At 40.6% G+C, this 19,572-nt stretch overlaps 1 protein-coding gene across 4 annotated transcripts in view; it reads right to left on the reverse strand.

The window, feature by feature from the left end:
• TMEM108 (transmembrane protein 108) overlaps nt 1-19,572 on the reverse strand; it is a 253,085-nt gene that overhangs the window by 157,392 nt on the left and 76,121 nt on the right. For 2 of the 4 annotated variants that reach the window (XM_080387264.1, XM_080387266.1), the window contains one exon: nt 1,305-1,435. The gene's annotated coding sequence lies outside the window, so the exon portion shown is untranslated. Of the gene's footprint in view, nt 1-1,304; nt 1,436-9,759; nt 9,816-9,852; nt 14,326-19,572 lie in introns of those variants that run through there. The other 2 variants (XM_080387263.1, XM_080387265.1) reach the window with 2 other exon arrangements.

Below are 19,572 nucleotides of genomic sequence, written 5' to 3' on the forward strand. Positions count from 1 at the left end.
TCCTTCTAAGTTGTATTTACTTTTGCTTATCTTTGCATTTTTCTAAATACTTTACAAGCTTCATTCCTGTTATTTCAGCATACAAGTGAGTACCTCCTGTTTCTACAGGACACAGTGCCACAGTCTGTTACATTCCCCACCTTAGGAAGAGGATCACTTCAATTAGTTCTTCCACAAAAGAATGAGAGGCATGAAGAAGAATACCATGCTCGTGAAAATGGCAGACTGCTAATACTGGACACTGTTGGCTAGCATTTCTGTACACCATAGAAGCAACGGCAGTGCACTGCCCCAGCACAGATGGTTACCTCATCATTCAACACTGGCTGATGAAAATGGAGAAACAGTGTCATGCTGACTTCAGCTGAAAGTCTTCTCTGGGTTAAAGCAGAAACCAGCTAAGTCCAGTTGTAATGGCCCCTTTTTGTAACAGCACAACTGCCTGATTTGAGCTCCCAAATAACACAGAGCTGGTGTTTTGGGTTTGCATTTGCCCTGTAGCAATCTTGTGTTGATCAAAATTGTTAGAATATGAAGTCCCATGTATCCATCCCCCAGCCACACAGAACTACTTCTTGGAAACAAGAAATTTTACTTTTACATTAGTTCGCTTCGTGTATTTCTCAAGTGCTTCTACCAGTCCCAAATAAGTTTTTGAAAATCTGTGTTGTGTACCTTCCATGAAAACAACTCAGTACAGGAAGCATTCAGTGTAAATGACAGTACACACAGGTATCAGGCAAAAACTTGCCAAGAAAATGCACCAAGCTCTCCACCGCCCTCATCTTAAAGCAATATGTAACAAATCTTAATGGAATAGGAAAGAAAAAAATGCAGCAACTTTTGCAGACAAACCATATAACAACCCTGAAAGCAAAAGAACACTAAGACTTCACAAAGAAAATGGCGTAACTTGCATCTTCAGTTAGACACATTTTCTGGCATACAACTCTGAGATACTTTCTCCTGATTCTCCACTTCAGTCTACAGCAATTAATAAGCACATAAAAAAAAGAAATAGACAACTTGTAGAGTCATCTGAACAGACACTTTATATTACAAAACTTAGAATTTTACAGGTCCTGAGGATCCACATTTGTCACCGACTTCTGAAAGTTGAGGCCTTTTGGGTCTGAATATAGTCCAGTTATACATTAACTATAGGCTACAGTTACTAGCAATGAGCCACTAGACTGAACCAGCTTTGGAGAACACCTCCATTGCCATCTTGGGCAGTGCCACAACAGAGAGCTGCACTGCACCGAAGAGAAACAAACCAGCAGAAAAATCCTTGTGTGTCTTACCTTGTAATGGGAAGAGCAGATGCCTTCAAACATGCCTGTATCCATACAGTCCATTGGTTCAGATCTTCCTGGTAATAGCAACTCTTCCAAATTCTTAATTTTCTTACTTTTAATCGGACTGCTGGTGCAACCTGTAAATTTAGAGAAGTGGGTGTGTTATTCCAAGGTGTTTATTAATCTTATTCTACAAGGCATTAAATTTAAACACATATGGCTCTATGCCACAGTGCTCCTACTGCTCTCCAGACCTTTCAGTGTAATGGATTACAGACCACAGTGTTTCTGTAGGTTATTGATTTTTAGGAATGTAAGTAGAGGATTCTTTAGGATTTCTTTGCAGACTTTCCAGAACATCACATTCCATATGTGTATATCTTACATATTTGAGAACGGCTCCTACCTTGTGAAATTCAAACACTTTACTGTACAAAAAAAATGGCATAGCTTGCTTCTCTGCATTGTCAATTTATCTGTCAAAGGTTGATTCTTGTGGAAAGGAAGTAAGTTACGTTTAAATACTAGCTCAGGAATAGGAATGCTATTAATTTGAGAAACTGGAGGTTGAAAGAGTGGCCAAGATTTATATTCAGCAATTAAGGTAACAAAAAAAGAAAAAAGCCTTCCAAAAATGTGACTTTGAATGCTGTCAAGGGTTTCAGGAGCAGAGCAAATTAGGGAGACAGTAGGAAAATTCAGTCAGAGAGATGTTTTTTGGTAGAAATACTCAGAAAATCACAGTGAGATTCCTCAAATGTATCTACAGATGCAGTGCCTTCTAGGTATTTAAATTTGGTCATGCAAACCAAGAGGACCTCTGAAAACCAAGCAACAGGTTCACTGCTTAGGCACTACAGTTTTCATCAGCAAAAGCTGTAAGTTTGTCTCCCTCACCTGTGAACTTGACAGATACCCCTCCTCCCCCCCTATATGCAGGATCCACAAGCAGAATGAACTTTTATGGTGGATTTTACCAAAGTGTATTTTAGTTTCATGACATTTCAATTAAACAATGGAGTGCAGTTATCTCTTTACTGGCAGACAGGCAGTCCACATTAGCTCAGATCTGCTTTGCTGAGCTGTGTTCGGCTTCTCAAAGCATTTGACTGTTTTGAGATTTCACCAGACACCCCTGGCTCCAGCACCACGACACAGAAAGTGGGATGCACAACACCTGCTGCTTTCCGCATTTTGGCTGCTGCTGCTGCTTAAAATCTACTGCTCTCTACAGAAACTGTTTACAAGTATTTCAAAGGTTAGCATAGCTCTGTGTATGTATGGTTTGTAGCGTACACATCTTACCAGGCCACTCTCTCCCCCCATCCCTTTTTTACGATGGAAAAGTGAAAATTAGTGGCTTTGTTTTCACCTTGTTTGCTCAGAACGCCTAAAAGTCATCAGCAATGGTATTTCAGACTGTATTACCACATATAGTTTTACATACTGCTGTAACTTCCTGCCACAGAGGATGGCACACGGGGCCACTCTGTCCCTGCACGGCAGAGCTGGCATGTCACACACTGATAGTGCAAGGCACTAAATCTGACTTAATTGCCATTTAAACCTGGAACTCCTGACGGAGCCAGAAAATCCTTGATGCTGGGAGATGTTTCAAATTGGCGGTGCCTCTTCCTCGATGCAGACAGATCTCGGATCTGAAAGGTCATGCACAATTACGCTGGAGCCCTTGACTCTGAATCTCCAGAAAATGACCAATGTGCGTAGGCTCTCCTCCTCCCTCTGAGGGCTTTCAGGACTTGGTATCAGTGAAATACAAGGTTTGTCTTTCAGAAGTACTGGCTAAAACGAGATCCAGGACTTAACATGAGAAAAAAAGGTACAACATTCATTCTTAGAAATTAAGCATCCCTCACTGTGCAGGCCATCTAAAGATTCCAGACTGTATTTACATCTGGTCCATGGTTTGGGACCTCTCTAAGTAGGACAAAACCTTTCTCTTTGTGGCAGCGGAGCATGTAGAGACTGGCATGGGGAATTGGTTTGTATTGTGATTCTACTGTACATTACAATCTTACATCATGCTTGTGTCATTTGGGCATAATGCTGTATCACTCTTGTAAATAAAAATTCCAATGTAATATCAAATATCTACAGGTAAGTAAATCTGGTATTAAAACATGAAACCCTCCTGCCATCTCAGACCTGCTGGATAAAATAGAGCCTGTAAGTCAGGACCAACAGCCATCAAGTCTCCTTGGCATTACACAGCCAACCATCTCAGTGAGGAGGTGATCAATCTCCTTGTCCCTGTAGCACCAAGGAGACCTGAAGCAAGCAGTGTCCAGACAGAGGAGAGTAGATGTTGTCCTTTGGATGGTGGGCCAAAGAGGTACTTCACTGAACCATGGATTAGATCACTCAACTTGGCAGGAAGAAGCAGCAGGTTAAGAAAAGGGACATGCAGGACATAGGCTTTGGCATATGCCTGGATGCAGGTAAAGAGAACTGTGAAGTGTACCACTCCTACAACACTACTGAAGAACTGATTACAGCTCAATGGAAAAACTGGTTGTCACGTGCCAAAGTCCTATAGAGTAAGGACTCCGTGTATGCAATCATGTCAATTATGTGACTGCAGGGATAGGTAGGAGGGTAGCCTGCATTAGAGAACAGAAAGGAATGAGCCAACAGCAGCAAGCACGATAGAGTGAAAAGACATCTAAAACTTTTTTGTTGGTTGATCACCAAGATCAATTACCCTCAGGATGCACAGGCTCTGCTCAAACACTGACAAACAAATGAACTGGAGATCCCCTTGAATATACCGTTATAAATAGAATGCTACAATACTATTTTGTATTCAAACCTTGGATATATACTATTTCTAGTCCTTTGTGTATAATACTGTTACTATTTTACAGTGTTTTCCTACATACTGATAGACATTATATGAACCACAGAAAGTGCAGGTTAACTAAAAAAAATCCTCCAAGAGTGTCTTCAAGTGTCTGGTTACACGATATGCTGTTAACTATTTACTCAGAAACTGAAGCAAACTGAGCTGTTGGAGGGATAACATACATCTTTATTAGCTACTGTCCTGATTTCAGTAACACTGTTAATCTACAAAGGTATAAAAAAAAAATAAAGCTGAGCAAAGGAGCATTAGCAATATGTAAAAATGATTGCAGTGCTTTCAACTCCACTCAGAGATGTTAGCTCTGCCTCTTAAAATCTTAACATGCAAAAACCTGATCGTAGTATTCCTGTGTGTGCTCCTGTACAGGGAGTACTCTGCCTGCACCTCTCCACTATGAAGTTGCACAACATGCTTTAACAGCTTGGCAGATATCATAAGGATCACACCTCTGAAATCTTTGAATAGGAACACGACTGACCAAGAAAATCCCTCTATTTTATGTGTCTTGGGTGGCTTTCAACCTTCTGGAAGAAAAAACACAACAGACAACGTACAGCAAGGGCAGACAGGTACTGCTCCATTGACTTTGATTGACCTACTTACAGTGGATGCAGGTCTGGACCAATGATAAAGACAAACTATTTCTCAGATATGAAGAACTCCCAGTGCACCTGTGTTATTTCCAAACATGAAAGAGTTATATGCTCAAATGTACATGCACAACATCCATTTCAGGACCATCATAAAGGACTCTTAAAGATAGTCCTGCATCATCTATTCTTGAGGACTACTGCTGAATGCCAGTGATCCTTTATGTGACGACAGAAGGCTTCTTTCGGCACCAATTCCCCCCATGTCTTCCACAGCTAATATACTATACTAGTGTCATGAAACTACGTTTGCTCCTTTGAAGCATCATGATCCTTCCTGGAAAAGTCTGCCTTAATAGACAGAGATTAGTAACGCAACATGAGCTGCCCAGAAAAACCTTTCTTTGTCATACCAGTACTGCCAGAACTACACCATTGCAAAGACAGTTGAAAAGGAAAGCATCCTGGCTGCCCTGGAAGCGTATATACCAATCTCAGAATAAAACTCACATCTTTTTTGATTCATATTAATATCATCATTTACAGTTGCAGGGTACATTAAAACCTATTTAAACTACCAAGCATAGAAGCACTTGTGGATTGACATTCAAGACGGTGGTCTTCCCCCAACAGCATTATAATGAGGCTGAGGTCAACCAGCCTGCTGCAACCACCATACTGGCTATAGTTGCCTGCATTCCTCTACACACTACCATCCCCCCAGTCCCTTCTTCTACCCTTTCCTCTTTGTCATTTTCCTCTGCTTCCTCCCTTCTCCTTTTGTACCAGTCCAGGTTAGAGGCCAACTGGCTGGGAAAACAGCTTTGCAGAGAAAGACCTGGGAGCCACAATGGAAAAGCTGACCATAAACCAGAGGCGTGCCCTTCTGACAAAGAAGGGAAAGTAAAGAAGATGGAGCCAGACTTTTCTTAGGGATGTGCAATGAAAAAACAAGATGAAACAGGCACAAACCAAAACACAAGCAATTTCATTTAAACATAAGAAACTCTTGCAGTGAGAGCATGGTCCAACGCAGGTACAGGTCACTCAGGCTGCAGAGTCTGAATCCCCATAGACTGGAGTTATTCAAAACCCAGCTGAACAGAGTCCTGTGCAACCTGCTCTAAATGCTTTAAGCCGAGGGTTGGACCAGACAACATTCAGAGATCCCTGCAACCTCAGCCATTTTGTCAGCCTATAAACTGTTCCCTAATTATTTATTTTCTTTAAGAAATATGTTACTGACATGGTTAAGGTGAAAATCTGATCCTGAACAGTGGGACAAGAATTTCATTTGAGGTCTCCACACTTTATGGATGGAAGGGACTGATGAAACAATGACTTTGAAAATTAACCTAGAGTTAGAGATGCCCCTAGATGCTCCTTACTCTAAGAAACACGCAACTTCTCTTGTGCTTTCCAGAGAAGAAAAAGCTGCAGCGGTCACTGCTGCTTGCAGTAAGACCAGTAGCTCTGCTTGCAGCATTTAATGCATTGCCCAGTTGTGGCATTATGTTTATGTATTGCCCTTTAGATCACACTCCCAAATGAAAACTACCAAAGCAATTTTAGTTAGCAAACCCTTTCCTCAGCATCACAGTACACTGCATAAAACCTGCTTTCTGATGCAGAAGAAATTATGAGAAAGCAGAGAGAAGAACTTGCCCCCACAATAACGAACAAGTTAGACCTTTACCCAGTGCTCAAGAGAGCTTTGCAAAGGAAAACTAGTAAGTGTGGCAGCTCATACACTTCTTTCTATCAGAAAACCAAAGGTCACAACGACTGCTTTAGCTACAGATTACATGTATTGTCATCAGTGGCAAGGGCTACGCAGTATCAAGCAGAGATGCATCATGTTCTTATCCAAAGAGATGGCTACGTGTTCTGCATAATCCAGTTCCTCAGTCAACCAGGAACAAGAGATGGGTTGTTCTTTCCCATACCCATCACTCCTTATTGCAATGTTACCCTATTCCTGTCATTAATGATCTATAGGTAAACATCTCTAACCTCAACGTTCTGAGTTCTAGTACCTCAAACTTGAGCTTGAAAAATCTTTATTTACAACAGGCTACAAAGTAGGTCTAAAATTACAATCTGGTCTCACTCCTGTTTCTTTTGAAGAATAACTCAGTCCTCAGTCAGACAATAGTCAACTATGAAGCTTTTTTGGTAGATACTAGATTAGGAACTTAACAGCAATTTTCATTTTTCCTATTTTGTATATTTCCTGTGGCCAGCATGTGCCTCTAGCAGAGTTATTTGCAGTTACCCTCCAGTAACTATGCTGCTTAATGGCTTCCTCTGAATAATGCAGGGAATGGCAAGATAGGTTTTGGTTCACTTTAATTTCTACTGATTTTAAGTTAACCATCTTCAGTATCACAGTCATAAATTCACATCCTATCACTCAAAGGCAATCTCTTGCAGGCACCACATTGTCTTCAGCTGTGCTCCACCACACAGCTGAGCATTGGATGCAAAACCCTAGTATTTATTCACAAATTTATTGGTTATTAATTCATTTTGTTGCTTAGTAGATAAAAGCCAGGCATACCAGTTCATATATTCCACAAACAGGGATGTAATGAAACAATTAAGTGAAAGTTTTTACACAGATGCATTAACTCTGACCAGAATAAATAATTTCCAAGTACATATGCTAGAATTTGTGTGTACATTAATTGCCTCTATATACCTGGCAACTGATCAATCCATTTTAGAGCACAGCCAAAACCTCTGGTCTAGCGATAATCCTCAGAGAATAATTTGTTTACCTGCAGTGAGCTAGACTGGAGGATGAGTTGGTTGATGCAACTGAGGTCTGTTGCATGCCCTCTGAGGGATTCAGCTTAGCTAAACTTTTGCTATGGGCAGCTGCAGGCTGTGAAGAAATGCAATCTGTGCTGATTCAGCTTATCTGCTAAGGCAGAACAGCTCTGGCAAGACCTCTAAGGGAAGGCAGCACCAGAGCAGATACTACAGCACAAGCACTTAGGAATATTGCCTCTTTTTGCCAGGAGAGGAAAGATTGCCCAGTGTTTTGAAACTTTTTAAGGCAATCAGTGTCAATACATAAAGTGTCTATAATGTATGCTTATTATTGCAGCTATTTTAGCATTATATTGGCACGTCAGTTTTATTAGCAGAAATAAAAGGCTTTGCCAATAATAAACTTGTTTTATTTTATTCTGCATTATGGTGTTGTAACTGCAAATCCTGTATACAATCGCATAATTGAATCTCTACCAGTGTAACACTTGTAATTGCCTTCCCTCTTTCCTTAATCTCTCCAGTGGAAAGTTCAAACTATTCCATATCTGGCATTAATCCAGAGAACATCAGTTTACAAGGACAGAGTAAATTCCATCAGTCCTAATAGGATTAAAGGTATTTCTGCAATTTTAAAATCCTGAGAAGCAACAATTTTTTTTAAAGGAATAGGTGGTCTTCAAACAGTTGATTAGCATGGTCCACCATAATCAGAATAGGTAGGGAGAAATTTACCATTATAATTTCACTGTATCTGCATCAAAGATTACTTTACGATTAGGATTTATAGTAAGTCTGCTATATAAACTAGAGGAGAATAGGTCACTCTGGGACAACAACATAGTAGGCAATATCCACTTGCTTGCGTGTGTAGATTTAGGTCTAATTAATACAGATTTTAAGTCAAGTCACTAGAATATTTTCAAATACAGGTAGTGTCACTGTTACTATACTGTTACCTATTCCTTCAATTTATCTGGTTAAAATCACTCAGCAATGTAAGAGTCAGAACCTAATATAGATTTTAACAGCTGCATCTGCTTTCCAGGGGTACTTCTGCAGAGCATCAGGAGAAAATCATAGCTTTTTTAAAATTTGCTTTTGAATTGCATTCCTTAATCTCCTATTCTGCCCCCCGCCCAAAAAAAAAAGAAAAAAAAGCCAGCTGTTAAAATGACAGCCTCATTCATCAGAAGCATATTCCCATTGCTGATTTACCTCCTGAGGCAGTCAAAGGGTCATTTTTAAACATTAACTTGTCAATAGGATAAAGAGGGACTGATCCTGCTTGCTTTAATTAGCAGCTATTTCCACAGAAGCCTCTCCATAAAAAGGACTCCCTCCACAGACCTTGAATGTATGGCTGCTTCCTGCAGTTGAGAGAGGTGGGTTTTCTCTTCGATTACATATTTTGCGCTTCTGCACAGGCATGGCCATTTATTCATAGCACAGTTCAGCTTCCTTCCCATTTTTTCCTGACGAAGTCAGTTCAATCCTCAATTACTTATCCATAGTTGTTTTATCTCTGTTATAACCCATATATTCAATGTATGCTTTAAAATATTTTCCTGAAACTGTCATCTGGCCCCTCCTACTATATGAGAGAAATATATGAAGGCTTTCTCTCTTGAACTGCATAGATAAAAGGTACTGCCTATCACAGTACTACAACAGGCTTTTTCAATGGGCTATGCATCAAGACCGGTTTAAAAAAGGATGCAGTCTTTCATGCGGTGCTCTACTTTAAATACAATATGCAAGCCACAGGCTCCCAGTTCATTACGATATGGAGCAGTCTCGTGCCTTCGGTTGTGTATTACCGATCCGCATCTCGGCAAACACACTCACTAGTCACGACAAGCACCTTGTAGCACCTGCTTAAAAAAATGAAACATCTTGCCTTCCACAAGAGATACGATGCTATTCATGCAGCCACAGGTATTAACGTCAGCCTCCCTCCCAGCTCCCACCCATTCAAAAAGAGTGGAAATAATCCATACGCGATTTCCACTACGTGCCTACCCTTGAAACTGCTTATTCACATACAGCCGAGCCAACCGAGCCGCAGGACAGCTACAACGATGCAATGCTTTTTAAACTAGCAGCGCAAAACGCTAAGCAGCTGCCGCTTCCGATCATATTTCATAAAATACGTGAAATAAGAAGTGAACCGATAAACCAGCGCATCTCGGGAGCGGAGCCCCCGCCTCACCCCTCGCTCCAGAGCCCGTGCTGCCGAACCCACACCGCAGCACCCGCCCCGGCGGCCGAGCCCCGGGAAGGAGCCGGCGGCTGCCGCTCTTACCTCAGGCGCGGCGCCGGCGGCTCCCTCCGCGCTGCGGAGCGGGCGGCGCTGCTGGCGGGCACGCACGGCCGCGCGCTGCTGCTGCTCCCGCTCCCCGCGGCGCGGGCGGGGCTCCCGCCGGTCCGGCCTCCCCGGGAAGCGGCGCCGGCTGCGGCGCGGGGGAGGCGGCGGCGGCAGCCCCGGCGCGGAGCCGCGGAGCCGCGGGAGGCGCGGGCAGCGAATGTAAATGAGGAGCCGGTGTTGCGGCAGCGGCTGGGAGGCGGATTAGGGCAGGGTTTTACACGGGCTGTACGGGATTAGCCGTAATTGGGCCGGCAAGGGAAGTCCGGAACGGGCGGGGGGGGGGCAGGCTAGAAAGGTTAAATGCACGGCACAAGCTGCTGACAGGAGTTCGGCGTTACAAAGAGATTACAGGTGGCTGCTACAGCGGTTTGCTCCACGTAGGCCCTTTTGCTACAAGCAGTGGGTTGTTTGATATTCTGGTAGCGTTTTACTGCTCTTATTTAGGCCAGGGCTCGCCTGTTCGCAGGGTAGCTCTGACAGTTTCGAGCCTGGCTGGAGGAGACACACGCCCCCAGCCCTAGAGGGTATTTGCCACCACCGAGCGAGCGTTTGTTCTGTAGGTACATCGTGTGGCTGCTCGGAGGGAAACTGCGCCTCTGAAGTGTGCAGATCCAGCAAGAGTGCCAGCTCCCATCCCACATCCCTTCCAGTTTAACGCCTTACCCTGTGCACTACTGCTTGCTGCACGTTTTAAGCCTTTGTTCCTCTTCCCTCGTTAACCGAAATATTTATCGGTTTGTATTTTTCTGTATTCGCTAATAGAAGGTAACATCCTACTCTCTTGTTCTGGGTTTTCTATTGCCGTATAATTATTAACAGCCAATACAAAGCTGCTAGCTACATCTGTCTTTTGCCAGTGTAGGCATCTTACTTGCTATTTCTTATTACTTCAATGGAAATGATGAGCGTGTCAAGTACCCACCAAGAGTGGAAAGTGGTATGTGCAGCTTCAGACATACATGGTAGGTCATAGCAATCACAGAATAGTTTGCGTTGGAAGGGACCTTTAGAGGTCATCTAGTCCAACCCCCCTGCAACCAGCAGGCACATCTTCAGCCAGATCAGGCTGCTTGGAACTCCACCCACCCTGACTTTGAATGTTTCCAGGGATGGGGCATCTACCACCTCTCTGGGCAACCTGTTCCAAGCATTTCAGCACCATCATGGGGAAAAAAAAATCATCCTTATATCTACTCTGAACCAACCCTCTTTGTTTAAAAAGTCTGTTCCCCTCTTTCTTTACCAGCCTTCTTTAAGTACTTGAAAGGCCACTGTAAGGTTTTCCCAGCTGCCTGATCGCTCAGCATTTCATTCCAAAGGCTCTGCAATCTTTGCAGTCTTCTTTCTGATTAAAGAAAGAGTTGCCACTGGTAAAATATTACGAACATTGAAACTATGGATTATTCAATGAGAGTTTCCTTTATCCATGCAGGAGCATCAACCACTGTCTTGTTTTTACCGCTTTCCCTTCTCTCTTCTTTTGTCCAGTATTTTCTTTAAGTTGCTGCATACTAATAAAAAATGAATGGCTGAATACATGTCATACACCAACAATTAACAACATCTGTAGTCAGTTATGTTTTCAAATCATGGTAAAAATTTTAAATAATTAGGCTAAATGTGCTAATTGAGCTGTAATAATGGAGTAACCCATTACTGACTAGAAAGCATAATATTCCCAGCCTCCTATATGATGATCAGATAGATAGGAGGACAATTTCTCAGATCAGCATCCTCAATTACATCTGCCAGTTTGTGGATACTCCAGTTTACAATGCCCAAACTAAGTAAACTGATCGCCAGCTTATAGGCTCCAGATCATAGTCAATAACGTTAAGAGTTATAGAGGAGGAGAGAGAATTAGCGGTCCAGTTTGGCAACAAAAGGTCTGTATAGGTAAAATACATTTTTCCATCTACATTAAGTGCCCAACTAAGGACTGCGAAAATTCTAGCTGTAAATGCCCAGTTCAGCTTTTTAATAGGCAGTGCTTTCTAGCAACTAGTGGGATCAAGCATGTCCTCCCTGAGTAAACTTATCTTGCCCACAAACCCTTTAAAAGTTCCTTTTTCTGGATTTTATGCACTTACTGTACCTTTGCTAGCAGTGAAGTTGGTAGTAGCGGGAATATTACTGGAAGTGGGTAACAGAGGACTTCAGATCCTAGTCTGATGGAGTAGACCTGATGCAGAAGCAGTGTTGGAAATGGAGTAACTGTTCTTAGATCAAGAAGAATAGGGATTTTTTTCACTAGAAATTAAACCTTAGTCCAGATTCAAAGAGAAAAGGAGCTTCGGTTTGCCTAATCATCCTGCTGCCCTATATAGAAAAAGGTAACAGTCCAAAGGTAAAAAGCACCCCTATGCTCCACACAGAGGGGATTTGTTTGGCAGAATGTCCATCAATTCTGTTAATTTTTAAAAATCATTTTGTTCTGTAAAAGCTTTTTTTTCTATAGCTGCTTAGTGCAATTCAGGAGGAAATCTCAGCTGCTGAGGAAACATCCTAGTGTTCACACAGAGCACATATGAAAACGATGTTTCAGAGAAATCATTTGTCTATGTTTAAGATCACTGAGGTTAACCACTTTAAGGCCATTTAGTAATTTATTTTTAACTAGCCAGCAATAGTTATTCATAGGTTAAAAGATATTTTCTGAAGAAGACTGAGGTTCAGCCTCTTCAGAGATCTAGAAGCTAAAAAGAGGTTATGGCTTGTCTCTGGTCAAAACCCAGCAACATTGTCTCCTTTGAAGCACTATAATTCATAAGTAATTATAAAGAACAAATAAGAAGGACTGGAATTTCTTCATCACTGGAACAAAATTAATTTCGATGTTCTAACTATAGTTATAAGAAATTTAAAAAATCCTCATGGTATTTGTGAAAGCACAAGACATGACTCATCCTTGTACCTAATGAAAAATCAAAAAAGGAGTTCCAAACCAAAATAAATGGCAATTTTCAGTGCATAGAGAATCAAAATTTAACTACTTTAGATACAAAGTAAAATTTGTCTTTGTAAAATGGATGGAAGTTGTAAAGTGGGATGAACGAGGGTATATACATGAGTTCTTTGTCCTTGAAGTACTCCTTAGCAGTCAAGAGAACTGAAGCCTGATAGAACTCTACCAGCTTCAAAGTATCTGGATGAGGTGCACAAGCAACACTGATCCAGTGTTAATAACCCATTCATGTAGCAGCCGGGGGAAGTCAGGTTTCTCTTTCTGAGACTGCCACCAAGCTAGAACATTTTTTTGACAAGCCAGGTCATTTCTCAGACTTCTTTTTCTCTCCTGTCTTTGGCCAGCTTGACTTCAAGCTCCCTGGGATAGACATAGTCTTTAAAAACAAGCGCACAGACTAAAAAAAGTTCCTAATTTCATCTAGGAATAGTAGGCACAATATAAACAAATTTACAGAACCAGAGCCAGCAAACAAATTCCAAATTTTTCAGTGTCCCTTTGAAAATATGCCCCAGCAAGGGTGCTCTCTTGGACAACACAGGAGTGATTCCGTTGCCAACTCTCAGAGCTACAGCCCCAAGGAACCACAGATGAGCCCTCTATGACTGCAGGAATTCCCCTCTGTAAACCAGTCGCATGATGGGTATCAAACATCCAGCAGGAGCTTATAAATATGCAATTTTTAAAACTGAATCAGTCTGTCCCTGGAAGGAAAAAGTATAGGAAACTTATTACACAGTATTTTTCCACCCCCTTCTTATTCTAGAAGGACTATAATTATTCCCTGTTGCAGGAGCTGTACAGTAGTAATCCCTCTCCTCCTACATGCTTCATTTACAACGTGAGAGCTAACAGCCTATTATGTTTTTAATAAATTACACTAAAATATTGTGTCAGTGTTCTAAAAATAAAACCTAGAGATGAGTTGTTAAAGATGTGTTCCTTATGTGCATAAAACTTTGCCTTAAACTACATTTTTTAACAAAAATTTCTTGGCTTATAAACATCTGTGATCATAAATATTTCTTGGAAAAGCACTGGCAGTGAATTTGTAGTATCAGAGTCACTTTTTTAAAGGAAAAAGCTTTTTTCTCCTCAGTATTAATCTCTTTTCCTTTCATCTCAAATTTAATTCATCTCTAGGTCTTTACAAAGTCATGAAATTATTCATGTGCTAAGAAGGATAAGGTAGTAGGAAAGAGAGACCTCATGAAGGCTTGATAAAAGTAACAGTAAAAATACTGGGAATAATGTTGAAAATACTGGAGTTTTATTCATTCAGGACCACAACATCTGCCTGAGATTTTAGAAAGTTTTTAAAATAATGCTTCTTATTTTGCATTCGCAGGACAGATTTTGATGGGGAGTTCAGATAACAGGAGGCAGTGGAGTGTGCTTTCACTACTGTCTCTTTTATTTACGTGTATCCTTAACATTAAGTCCCTGAAACCTTGAACATTCACCTGCTTCACTGACAATCATAGAAGCTATAAATACCTAGCAGCTCTAAGACTGAGTAACGTTTACTTAAATCTCTTACCTGGTCCTGGAAGTCTAACATTAAGCCTACAACCTTTAAAAACCTTGACCTTCATATCTGGGGGTTTTCTATCCTTTTCTGTCTCTCACAATCATCCTATAGCACCCCAGAATGATCAGATATGAATGCCAAAGTCATTTACACATAGGACATGCTTATATATTGGATGGCTCCTCAAGCCATTCACAAAGCTTCACAGATTTCATTTTGATGCATATTAACCAGAATGGATTCTCAGAAAGACAGCTGTTAATAGGGGAAAGTTGTTTTTCTGCTGGTTGCATAAACATATCACCAGTCTCTAAGCATTTAATTAAGCAAATATCTTAAAAATGAAAAAGAAGCAATATATTAAAAATCTTCAACAAAAAAAAATTACCAAAGCTTTCTTTCTCTACAACTCCACAAAAGTTCTCAGAGAGGGAAGAAAAACCTTAAGCCTTACAGAAGACTTTAGAAGACTTTAAGAGTACTGTTCTTTGGGTAAGACTGCAGCTGTTTAGGTATTCTGCTGAAAAGCATGGAGTATACCATTGAAAAGAGTAAACTAGAATATGAAATTTTCAACGCTCATCACAATTATTTTAGTTCTGTGCTCTAAATATTGCACATCAGACTTCAAAATATGGATATTTTTCTTAGAGATGTGCTGAAGAGACTATTCAAAGTCTCATGTATATATGCTGAGGATACATACATACCTCACCCATATCCTAATGAAACACATTTCTGAGGATGATCGCTGGTAACTGGAAATAAAAATAGGGGTATTTTGTCCAGCATAGCCATTTTAGAGTAGTTTACATGGAGAAAAGCATTTCTGGCAACATGTCAACAAAGACATCTAGTTTAAAGAAGCCCTCGGGCATAAAGAATTCCTACTACTGTTTAAGCAACTACTACTGGCAGGAGCTGTCTTCCTGAAGGGTTACCACATCACACCAAAACAATGGAAGCTTAAATTTCCATTTTACCATGTGTCTATCAGAGTCAGGATCAACAACAGTGGCACAACAGGGAAGAAACTCAGGCACTCTGGACAGCAAGTTACTGAGACCTCCCCTTACAGCCTCTTCAACAAACCACACATCTTCATGTGTCCCGTAAACTCCAGGATTTTGTTGCTGCTGCCTTTTCCTTCATCTTAGGTGCTTCCCTAGTTTATGTCTGCATGGTTGACAGAAATGTTGCATGACCACCTTTATGCTGGGGTTTTGTATGTGTTTTGCAGTAGCCGAAGATCCCTGATGATCACCTGGTAAACTGCTTTGTGCTGGGAACTGCATTGGAGCATATTTGCAGAGCTTCTACTTCATTTTGCACCCCAAGACAGCTGCTTAGGCATTTGTGTATCATCTGACCATCCTGCATCGGGAGAGCTCTCCCCAAGCAAGTTTTCTTCATGCAAGTTTGAGTGAGCTTTCATTAAAAAGATCTGCATACCTGAAAACAATGGACTTTTTAAACAAGAAAAATTTGCTTACTGCAAGAATTTATCAAAATATTATGTGCCTCAAACAGGTGGAATTTAGTCAGGGAGCCAGATGTACACCTTGTGGAAACTTAGTGGTGTCAAATTATTCTCAAAAGTACCTTAGGCCCAGCTCTTGGAAACAAAGGGGAAAAAGATTATTATAATGATACAAATAAATGACAAAAACTAAAAGCAACTGCAGGAAGAGTTTTGATTACCTCTGAAAGAATATGAGATACAACAGTAATGAGATCTTAAATTCTTTCCGTATCTGTTGTTAAATGTTCTTAACTAAGTACTTAATCCTGCAGTTGGGTTTTAATAAACTGCTGTTGGCGCTGTTATTACTGTGTCAGCATCATGATAAAAATCCTGGAGGCCTTTCCAGAAACCATCACCATAACAGCAAAAAGATAGAATCTCTTATTTTCTTAATATACAACACATAAGATACAAACTTCCTTTGTATGTAGAACCTCCCTCCTGTCCAGAAACTAAATTCATTGCTTTGTTATAATTAGGACTTTTGCAGATTTCTTTATAATTGCTAATTACTTTTTAATCTCCCCAGCAATAAATAGCTTTTCTAAACTTAATTGATTTCACTTACAAGGACTAACAGATTACCCAGGATTCTGCTCACCATCTGTCATGTAAACACAGGTAAAGTAACATTTTCCTTGCTTTTTCCTCCTAAATGGCCCCTCTTTTCCTTCAGAGTTGTTCTGTCCAGATTCAGAGTAGCACACAGCAGTGCTTGGTTGGATGCATTTAGTTTTAAAAGAACTTTTCAGAAGCGGGAATTAAACATACAGTGAACACCAGAGACTTCAAAAAAGTTACAAAGGGTTATATTGAGCTAAAAGTCCCCCTGAAAATATAGTGCAATTCTTATTCCTAAATGTAAAAATCCCTAAAACTACAATCAGGTTCCAAACTAGAAAGGGATTGGATTAATTAATTATTATACTTCTTTGAATTAAGAAAACTAAAATAAGCTATGTTATTTGTCTTCTTCCGAACTGTGCATTTCAGGGAGAGAAGGAAAATTCATGTGTTTCCATCCTCAAAGGTTGGGACTGCTTTGTAATGAAAACTGATCTCACATAACTTATAAATCTAGAAAGTGAGACTTTAAAAACAGATGTCTGATAAAAATTGTTTGCACTGTCCCTGATCCAGTTAGAAAAATTATCTACCTGCCATTATGGCACTGTTTTTATGAAAATACAACCAGTTAGAGCCTACTGGATCTCTTCTCTATAGTTGGATTAAAGTATTTGAACAACTGCATCAACAAAACAATATTAATAGGTCTTTTTCAAGGGCTATTAATTCAGCCATGTAAAAGTTAGCATTTTGTAGAGATTTTTAAGTGCATTTGGTCACATAATACACTGTAGGATTCTGATTCACTAATGCATGACTTGTCTGCTGGTGTGACTCCTGGAAATCTCCCAGTCAAAGCAGCTTTCCAGAAGGCTTCCATAACAGCCTCCATGTCCTGACAACAGTATTTTTTCTTCACTTTGTCAAAGAAAAGAAAAAGACGACCTTTTTTGTAAATATGACTTGCGATAGAAGCATGGAAGTATTTCAGCCAAACAGAAGATACAGCCAAGGTATCTGCCTTTTATTTATTAAAAATAAATGTGGAGTGTTGACAAAACAAATAGAATGTGGCTGTTTTCTTTGAGGGGAAAAAAAAAGTTAAATTAGGTATGGCACTGAAACACCTGAAGCCTGACATGTGAATTCTATTACAGTATATTGATTTCTTTTGATTATTTTTGTCCACAGAGTGTTAGATTTTTGTTTAGTACACAGATAGGAAAAACAAAGATTATTTCCAGAGAGACCTTTTCCTTTCTTTTTGTATCTTCCAGAGGGGAAAAACCCTCTTTGTTTTCCACCCACTTGCCATCCTCTTGCCTACCATTTGCTGCTTTCATGCCTGCTTGCAAAAGGTTCTCAGCTATTTTTACAGGGTCAACCTCCTAAACAGCCTTTCCCCACTAGTTTCCTACAGGTTCAGGTGTTTGACTTTCTCCCATGACTTTTCCAAACTTCCGGAAAGACCAGCCCATAGCTCTGCAATACAAATCTCCCTCAAAACCTCGACTTGCATTATCAGTTCTGATATTCTGTGGATATTTATCTATCTTCTAATATGTATGAATTAGCTATATTAATTAATTCTGGCATTAATTGCCAGGCACAGCATTATGATCAGAGAAACAAGTCTCAAAGGGTGCCATTCCCTGGTTCCATGTTGGGGAGAGTACTGGGCTCAGGTGATGCACAGTCAGGCTACTCCTCAGGGACTCATAATAACCCTCCCACTGTCAACCAGATGCAGCAGCAGGGTGAAGGTTTGCAGATGCCTGTAAGCAGGTCTTTAGCCTATTGGCAAGCTCCATCACTTCTAAAGATACAATACAGAAAGCAAGCACAGCATCCACCTTGTCTTGATTTTAAAGCAATTACAAGTTACTCAGTGCATCTAGCACAATTGCTGATATTTGTGAGAGTCATGTAGGGATTTTCTGGGAAAGGATGGATCAGCAAATGTTTTGGCTTCTTATTCACATCCAGTAAAAAGGGAGGTCCTAAATGTGGGTGATTTTGTTTATAATGTGTCACACTTCAAGGTATTTGGCTGAACATTGGTCATGCTCTGAAATGCACAGAATCGAATGCATTGGGATGGCAGCAGGCCAATCCTTGGAAAGAAAATAGATGTTTCAGGCTGTGAGATTTGGAGTAATGCTTCACCCAGCCTTGTAGCAGCAGTGTAAAGGAGTCAGGCTGGTAGATGCTGAGCTTGGACTGATAGGAGCAGGGCTGCTTTCTCTTGAAACAATCACCCAAGCAGGACTTGGCAATCCCTTACTAGGGGTGTTGTGCCATGCCTCGAATTCCAAGAACAGACAACAAATTATGTCCATATGTGTATGTGCACACATGCAGCAGCAAATAAATATTGTGATTTGCAGCTCAATTCCAAGTAGCATCTGTGTCCTCTTTCATCAGTGTGCCTAAGTCAAGTGTTTTTTCGGCACTAGAGCAAGCTTCTCAGCTCAAAAATAAGGGATTTTTCTTAGACCATTTAACAGTTTACAGTGCTCCCGTCTGCCCTGTAACTTCCTCACTGCACATGGAAAATGGAGGTTTCCAATCTATTTGTCTCGTTCTGTTTCAAATGCTAAATTCAACCTTGTTATTAACCACCCTCTAGCAATTCACAGTCCTACAATACATCGACCAAGATGATCCTAATGGTTTTACAGGCCTGTGGCCATATACTGAGACTTTGAAGTTAATAATTTTGCTGGAATAAGGACTTCAGTCATATTAAAGCATTTGGTTAAGAACTGCAGACACAGAAACAAAAAATACAATGTCCCTACATACTCCTTGTTCTCTTGAAGACAAAGTGGAAATATTTGCCTCATTCTTTTCTCTTCCTATGCAAATGTCTGCAGTTTCATGAGGTTTACATTATTAAAAATTATCCTCCAAGGCAAAAGTTGTAGAGCCAACTGAATGCGGCTCATTTTCAAGTCAATGAGTTTCTATTTGAACAGTCAAGTCATACAAGTTAAGAGAGCAGAATAAGAAAGCAATAATCTAGTAATAACAAAGTGGGAAGAAGTACGAGTACTTATTAAGCCTTGC

The sequence above is a fragment of the Falco punctatus genome (assembly GCF_963210335.1).
Source record: "Falco punctatus genome assembly, chromosome: 4".
Classification (NCBI taxonomy): Eukaryota; Metazoa; Chordata; class Aves; order Falconiformes; family Falconidae; genus Falco; species Falco punctatus.